The following is a 9,513-nucleotide window of genomic DNA, read 5'->3' on the forward strand; positions in this document are numbered from 1 at the left end:
ATAATAAAACTTTCCATTGTTTCCCATATGTGATATTTTGATTCTGTATGAATTTTTTCAATAGTAGGGCTATCATCTTTTCCTATAAAAAAACATCTTGCTAGACGGCACGAAAAAAATCACTTACTTGGAAAAAATTTAAAGTGGCCACAGTTTAGTCCTATTTTCGGAAATGGAACAACCATTCTGCATCTTCTCATGTGGTAGAAATCCCAATCTAGGCATTGGAATTTCAGATCCACGCCGCAACTGTCCCGCCGTCACAAAAAAAATTCTAAAAAAAAGATGATTTTAAATCAACGATATCTCCCTCATCCGGACTCCAATTCGACTGATTTTTTTTGAAATTGGGTATTTTTTCACAAATAATCCAGTCCTACAATTAGATTCTGCATATTTTTCACCAAAACATACATATATGCGCCGCAAACTCGCTGCCCCCAAAAAATGTCTGCAATGGCACTGATTTTTAAATCAGCAAGATCTCCTTCATCTGAACTCCGATTCGGTCAATTTTTTTTTAAATCAGGTATTTTTTCACAAAAAATCCATATCTGCAATTAGATTTTGCATATTTTTCCCCAAATCATACAGATTTGATCTCCAAATTCGTCGCCTCGAAAAATGTCTGCAACACCACTGATTTTTAAATCAGTGATATCTCCTTCATCCGGACTCTGATTAGGCCGATTTTTTTTTAACTTGGGTATTTTTTCACAAACAATCCAGATCTGCAATTAGATTTCACAGGTTTTTTACCAAAACGTACAGATCTGATCTGCAAACTCGCCGCCCCAGAAAGTTCCTGCAAAAAAAAAATTATAAAAAAATTCTCCACTTTTGCCCAAGAAAGTGCTCTGATACCATTTGTTATAGATTTGATCTGAAAATATAAGACAATATAAATAAACCTAAGAAATAACAAGATCCGATTATAGATGAAAATGCTTCTCTTTTTTAATAAAACCCTTAAGGTAGGGCAACACCATACATTCACTCCTTAAGGAAGGAGAACACTCCACAATCCATATGCCTGTTTATACAATATTCCTTGACATCCCTCAATGTGGAGTCTCTAGCCTCTATATAGGCCTCATACATACAACACGATGGATCATTACCATGGTTCCCTCAATACCATCTATCTAATACCATGGGCCCATTACATTATTACTAACTACTTGTGGTCCCTTACATGATATGGGTTAACCACCTTATTTATTACTATGGCACATCCCATTATTACATTATTCCCTTGGGTACCTTCCTTTGTACCCCATATTATCCCCCCTAGGTATACTACACATTCATTTGGCCATTTGTTTTCCCCTTAGGTTTACAATATTTATTATAACGTATATAAACAAAATAAATTTTCTTAGATTGATAAATCAATCCACAACCCACTCAAGTGTTTCAAGGTAGACTCACTTTTCGCTTGTTGCAAAAATATTGCCTATCCATAGATTTTATAAATCCTAAATGCACCCCAATAGCTTATAAGATTTCTAAACTTTTTCTTATCCTAACATCTTTCTAATTGCTACCAATATTTTTTCTCCTACAACCTCTCACGATTTGTTTCTGAAATTTTTCATTCCTTAAAAGGTAGATTTTCTTCTTAAAAATCTTATCTCTGTCTATAGTTCTCTAAGAAATTAAGAAATTAAAATTATTTACAATAAGGAAATAAAATACATTTTCCATATTAAAACCCATTTTGGAGCTTTACTTCCAAAAAACTTGATGACTTGGAAGCTCTAATGCTCCTGCATCAGACTCCCAAGCTAGAAAAAAAATTCATGACCTCCTAGTCATGTTTCATTAATTTCAAAATTCTCCAGGATCCCAAACTTTGTGTTGCAGTTGATCATCCATCTCATTATATGGTTGTCCTTCTCCACCTATTTCTTGAATTCCACCATAATTCCATTCCAACTTGTCTGATTGTAAGACATTTGTCTTCACACTCATTCTTCTCACCATTTTAAGTGAAACTTTTATAGCCAAGAAAGTGATCAAAACAAAAGTATATAGCCAAACAATTATACTTTCAAACTCATCCCATGCTTGTAGAGTTGTTGCTTGGATTATTTTCCCTGTTCCAATCTCCTCATCGAGTTCGGTCTTCATGCTACCAATAAACTCTTCCTCCTTTGAGTTTGTATCATCCTTGTTCACAACAACTTTTGCAAGTTTTTCACCCTCAGTTTTTGTTCCACTTGCATTAGTTTAAAAAATGATAATCATATATGTCCCACATGCATGCACACAATCAGTGTGGACTAAAATTTGTATCTTCCTTTGGCTCATCATTATTTTTTAGCATCCCAATCAATTATTTATCCTATTCACTGCTCAGAACAAAATTTGAACTGTGTTCTCCTCTATCTTCTTGTTTCTTCATGATAGCTTCAAAGGGTTGTTCAGCATCAATAACACCTACAACCATAAACAAACCATCAAGAAAAATATAAGGCTTTTCAACATCATTTGATGTCTCAAGCATCAAATGTCCACCAACATTGCTATCTTCTCCATGGATTTATCCTTACTCATGTTCGCCCCTATGAACTACCTCCTCACACTCAGTAGTTTTGAGTTCTTCCTTCAACCTGTGTCTTAGCTTTTGCCTCTGCTTCTTGGCCCATAATATTTCAACAGGACATTTAACCCTTTTCCTTAAGTTCCACCCATATTGTTGGCTATCCTCATTATGTTGTATCAACTTTGTAAGCGCATTCAACTGTGCTTTTATCTCAACAAGTTCCCTCTCGTATTCTTCATCACTCATTTTCCTTATGCCATTTGCTTTATCATCTCGGTGACTTCCCTCTGAATTATTTAATTGACTTCCCATATTCATCTTTGTCTTCCCTTTTTAGGAGCTTCTCACTACCCATTGTGCCCTGTAAATCACCTTCGCAGTAGCAAATCTCTTTCTTATTACACACGCCTCACTAACCTTCTCCTCCAAGCTAAAACTGTTGGCATTATTGGTCCTCTCCTCTGGAACTATTTTCGATCACTCCTTGTTATTCAAGTTTCTGTAGTCATTCATTTTTCCTCCATCGCAACTACAGTAATTGTCATAATTCTCACCACATATTCCTTCTCAATTGTTGCTACTTGTCATTAATATCCACAAATTATAAAAAAACCAAAATCAATTTACCTTTCATTGTCTTAATCTTGTTCTAATTTTTTCTCCGTATTGTTGCACAAAATTCGTCTCTAGATGTCCTGGTCTGATACCACTTGATGCAAAAAAAATTGACTTTTCCTGCTATGTTCATTTCCACGAACCTGCAATCTTAAGAATACCAAGAACTCTACATAAATTTGACCAGTTAACTATTACAATCATACAAATACATTCATTAATATATATGCAGAGATGCTACATAATCCATAAGCATGTAAAAATTCCATCCTTAAACCAAATTCATATGTACATGTTTGGCCTTATTATACATTCATTTTTTTGGGTGTGTGTTATATTCTTTCCATGACTAGTCGCACGCACGAGGGGGTCATAGGGGGTTATCTTCTTTACAGGATGTCCCAGATAGCTAAAGATGTGGTGTCTGGATTTATTGGATTTATAATTTTCAGTTTGATGTGCTCCAGTTTCTAGTAAAATCAAATTACAGTTTTGATAGTACTTTAAAGCTTTTTGTTGATTCTAAGTAGGTAGGCTAGGTTAGATTGTTAGGACTGTTATTATGTGTTTATATTTTCAACATTAAATGTTAGTCTTACAAGTAAATTACTAGGACATTCTTGGTGAATGATAGGAATAAATATTAAGTTTGTGACATGTTAATCTGAACTTTAAAAAGTTAATAATAGGTCAGGTGTGTCAACCAACTTTAGTGGCTACATTTGCAAAAATTAATTTTCTTATGTATATGCATTATCTTGTATTACCTATTACTTAGAGGTGTTCTTCTTCTTCATCCTAGGCAAAGCAACAATAGAGTTCACCTTTTAGTAAGGGTGTGCTATAGGACCAAACATTGCAATGTTGGGAGAGGGTGATCTTATGAGAGAGATCTTCACAAAGGGTATATTTTTTTTATAAACCATCTCTGCTATTTTTGGTTTGCAAGATTTATTGTGCATCATTTAGGTAGGGTGCACTCCCCAAGGGGTTTTTTAGATGCCTGTGGTTACAACTGAACATGGCCACATTGATGGTAGAAGACACCTTGTAGTGTAACACTCTCCTTCTATGCATATAATGTCGAGATTACAATCATGAGTGGAATTTAATCTTATTTGATGACATTAACTCCATGAGGGTGCATTTCTCAATGCCTTTTATGAGGCGGTTGTGACCTCCCTTCACTCTCACAATCTATAAATAGAGAAGGGGCACATTAACTTAGCACTGACAATTAGTGTGTGTGGTATATTTAAGTTGTTCGTAGAGATTGAGTGTGGTGCCAAGTGGCAGTAATACTTTTTTTTTTTTTTTTTTTCTGAGTAAGACAGGGTTAATGTGACTGTTGTTGGACCTCATCTTTGCTGCTTGGAATGTTTTAGTTCAATGTTTCATGTAGATCAAGCTTTAATGATAAATGTTTCATTCTGAGAGGGAGGACCTGAGGAATGTCACTAGTTTCAAATGTCACAAGAAGGGATTCTATGCAATCCAATGTTTAAAACTTTAGAGAAGGGTAAATTATGATGAATCTCATTGATTTTGAGAGTTCTCGTAACATCATTCATGCAAAGTTGGTAACTTATTACACCTAAAATTACTCTAATTATAGAATTTCCAAGCATCTGTGGCCAATGCTAGTATGATGGAGTGCAAAATGATTTTCAAAGAGACGAATTTGCAATTGGACAGCTACAAGGGCTGATGTTGGTGTTGGAGCTCAGTGGTTGAAGACCTTGGGCGAATTTTTCATGATTATGGAGGAAATTTACCTAAAGTTTGAGGAAGGACAACAACTAATTAGTGTTAGATGACTAGAAGTGAGTGCAAACGACTTGATTACACCAAACAAAATTTCCAAATAGCTTGCTAAGAATGAGCTAAGTTTCACTTTCCTATTTAATTCCACGAAGGTTTTGCATAGTAGGGTAAGGACCCAAAAAATAACAATACTAAAGGAGGAATGGTTGATTGATGAATTTGAAAGTATCGTCCAAAACCTATGCCATTAACTACCATTGGGTAGAGGATTGGGTTTTATGAATGCTTTGGCATGTATGTGTGTGTGTGTGTGTGTGTGTGTGTGTGTGTGTGTGTGTGTGTGTATTGTAACATTGAAAGGAATATAATGAAAAAACAATCTTGTAGTCCTAGTTTTGGGATCCAGGGAAAATCTCTGTGTATTTTTTTTTTTGTTTCTCGCCATTATATATTTTCTATTTTTAAGAATTCGTTTCCCGTTAATTTTTGTACAGGGTTAAAACCTAGATTAGGTATCGGGGTTGTTTCGGCTTCAAGGGGGCGCCTTTTTTGCTGAGGGGTTTTTCTCATACCTATGGTAGACCTTGTTTAGAGGGAGATCTGTGGGGTCAATTCTTATGATGAAAGAAGATTGTGAGTAGTGGAAAGCTAGAGATTGAGAAATTAAATGGTCAGAGTTTTGAGTTGTGGAAGCTCAAGGTGGAGAATTTGTTGGTGGATAAAGATCAGTGGATCACAGTATATTCGGGTACTAAACTAATGACAATGCCAGCAGAAGACTAGACAAATTTCGATCAGAAGGAAAAGAGCACAATACGGTTGTGTATCTTACATTCAATATTGCCGAATGTATTAGGGGAAGCTACGACGAAGGATTTGTGGGTCAATTTAGGGACTTTATACCAATCTAAGTCTTTGGTGAACAAATTTTTCCTACGAAAAAAGTTGTATAACATGAGGATGAAGTATGGACACTCGGTGACAGAGGATCTAACCGCCTTTCATACTAAGGTAAGTCAGTTTTTATCTATTGATATAAAAAATTCATTTAAATATAAGTGCATCAATTTGTTGTTTTCTCTACCAGATTTGTGGGATAGTCTGGTTTCTTCTATAGGTAGCAATACAACGATCTTGCAGTTTGATGAAACAGTCTCATCCTTGTTGTCGGAAGAGATGAGGCAGAAAAATATGGAGATCCACAATGGATATGCCTTGTTTGTATGAGGATGGTCTCAGAATACCACCAAAAAAAAAAATTCCTCGAGTGGGAGATCTAAATCTCTAGGAAAACTTGTAAAAATGTGCTAGAAATGCGGAAAGGAAGGGCACTTCAAAAAGGATTATAGATATAAAGCTTCTAAGAAAGGAAATGGATCTGATAATGCCCCTTCTACAGAGGAAAAAACCACCCTAGATGAAGGTGGGGATGTGTACTTGGCTTCTTCTTCAAGTGCACATGTATATCATGAGGCATGGTTGATTGACTCGAGTGCATCCACGCTCTTCACTCCCCATAGGGAGTGGTTCTGCGAGTATGATAAATATGATGGTGGTGATGTCTTTGTAGGGTATAACAGGAAGGCAAAAGTAATCAGATGCAGAAAATTGAAAATGAAGTTGCAAGGTGGAAGGATTAGAACACTTCTGGGTGTTCTACATATTCTTGCATTGGCTTGAACTCTGATTTATGTAAGCAAGATGGATGATGTAGGTGTAAAAATAGTGTTTGAGAAATATACCTTCAAGATTCTCATTCGCCATTTTCCCATTTTGGATAAACCTTATAACTCTGTACAAGCTTCTGGGTAGTATTGTTATTGATGGGTGCAACAGCTATGTGGTTCCTGAAAGTGGAGCAGAAAATCTAGTGGTCTCTAGAGAAAAGACCATGGTATGGCATCAAAGGCTTAGACATATTGGAGAGAAGGGACTTTGAATACTTCATGGTAATGATTTGGTAGAAGGTATGTCTAATTTCTCTCTAGACTTCAATTTGTGTGAACATTTTGTAAATGGGGAGAGGAATCGGGTGACTTTCCCCTCTGGTGCTAAGAGGGTGAAAGGGATATTAGAGCTTGTGCATGGTGATGTGTTTGGATCTGTGTCAGTTACATCACTAGGTAAATTTGTGTACTATGTATCATTTATAGATGACTTGTCAAGGAATACATGGATATATTTCCTTAGGAAGAAATCTAAAGTCTTTGACAAGTTTAAAGAATTTAAGGCTCTAGTGGAAAACCAAACAGAGAATAATATAAAGGTGATTAGGACAAATAATGATGGAGAGTTTGGAAAGAAGGAATTTGAAGAGTTTTGTAAGAAGTGTGGTATAGCACTATATAAGATTACTCCACACACATCTCAGAAAAACTGAATTGCAGAAAGAATGAACAAGACATTGATGGAAAAGGCTAGAAGCACGCTCAATGGTGTCGGGTTAGGATAGGAATTCTGAGCAGAGGTGGTGGAGACTGCATGCCACTTGGTCAATGGATCACCTTCATTAGTGTTGGAGGATAAGACTCCACATGAGGTATGGACTGGTAAGAAACCCTCCCTTTCAAATCTAAGGGTATTTCATTGTGATGCATATGTACATGTTATAAAGGAGAAAAAAACCAAGTTGGATAGTAAATCTGAAAGGTGCATCTTTATTTGGTATAGGATGGTTTAAAAGGTTATAATATTTGGAACCCAGGAACAAGGAAGGTTGTGTACAGCCAAGATGTGGTGTTTAGAGAGGTGAAAGATGTTATTAAACATGAATTCCTACCAAAGGAACCTGAGAAGATAGATTTTGAGCTAAAGGAGGAAGAATCAAACTCTACAGCAGAATAGGAATCAGAAGATGAAGAGCCACAAACTCCAATTGTGAGAAGATCAGTTCGAGAAAGAAGGCAGCCAAAAAGGTATAGTCCATCTACTTTTATTTCCAATTTTGCTTTATCTATTACTGATGATGGTCCCAGAACTGTCAGGGAAGCAGTTGATTCAGAGGATGGAAAACTCTGGAAAGAGACCATGGTTGATGAAATGGCATCTTTGGACAAAAATGAGGCTTGGGATCTGGTTATTCCCAAGTGTCGGGAATTGATTTTAGTGATATTTTTTCTCTGTTTTCCAAGGTAGCTTCTATTAGATTATTTTTATCTGTTGCTGCTTATTTTGATTTTTAGGTAGAACAGATGGATGTTAAGATAACATTTCCTCATGGAGATATGGAAGAAGAGATTTCCATGAAGCAACCTTAAGATTTTACGGTGAAGGGAAAGAAAGAACTGGCATATAAGTTAAAAAGTCTTTGTATAGGTTAAAACAATCACCAAATATGTGGTATCATAAATTTGATACATTTATGGGGGGACTTGGCTTCACCAGAAGCAAAGTGGATCACTTTGTGTATTTTACATTAATTGGTGACTGTGTTATTTATCTGGTCTTGTGTGTGGATTATATATTTTTGATTGGAAATGACAAAGACATTATCTAGAATTTGAAGACCCAATTCTCCTCCAAATTCAAGAAGAAGGGTCTTGGGGCTGCAAACTATAATTTGGAAAAGGAAATTAAACGAGATGAAGAAAAGAGGAAGCTCTGGTTAAACCAGAGGAAGTATGTCGAGACAATATTGTAGAGGTTTAATATGCAGGATAGTAAATTGGTGAAGATTCGTATTCTTATAGGTGTAAATTTATCTGTTGAACAATGTCCCAAGACACAAGAAGAGGAAGAGGACATGTCTCTTGTTCCATATGCAGCTGCATACGGTAGGTTGATCTATGCAATGGTTTGTACTAGACCATACATTGCACATGCAGTGGGAGTATTGAGCAGGTTTATGTCAAAACCAAGGAAGGAGCATTGGATAGCAGTGAAGCGAGTTTTCAGGTATTTCTGTGGCACTAGTGATTATGGTTTGTGCTACAAAGAAAGGCCGAGATTGGACAGAATTTTAGACATCCATTGCTTTGTTGATCTAGACTAGGCTAGAGATCTGAATCAGATAAGATCTAACAGTGGGTATGTGTTTAACCTATTTGGAGGTGCAGAAAGATACAACCTATAGTGGCACTTTCAACTACAGAGGCATAATACGTGGCAGCCACTCATGCAAGCAAGGAAATAGTTTGGTTGCAAAGATTGTGTTCAAGTATGGGATTCATAAAGCGAGCTATAAGGATAGACTGTGACAGCCAAAATGAAATTTTCGTAGCAAAGAACCCTTCTTATCATTCAAAGACAAAGCACATTGATGTTCAGCATCATTTTTTGAAGCATATGGTTGAGGACAAAAATGTGTTGTTGGAAAAGGTGGACATTTTGAAGAATTTTGCAGATACATTGACGAATTCTATGAGCACTGAGAATTTTTCTTGGTGTAAAGAAACAATGGGTGTTGCAAGGCTAGACCAATGACTAAGCTCTCATATGATCACATGTGTAGAAAAGAAAATAACAAGTGGTAGAATGTCGAGTGTGGGTTATATTCTTTCCACGACTGGTCGCACCTGCGAGGGGATAACAGGGGGGGCATATACTAGTACAAAATGGCTAATTAATTACTAAAACAACGACTAAAA

The sequence above is a fragment of the Pinus tabuliformis genome, chromosome 2_1 (genome assembly GCF_031772625.1).
Source record: "Pinus tabuliformis cultivar Carrire ecotype Pingquan chromosome 2_1, CPIR1, whole genome shotgun sequence".
NCBI lineage: Eukaryota > Viridiplantae > Streptophyta > Pinopsida > Pinales > Pinaceae > Pinus > Pinus tabuliformis.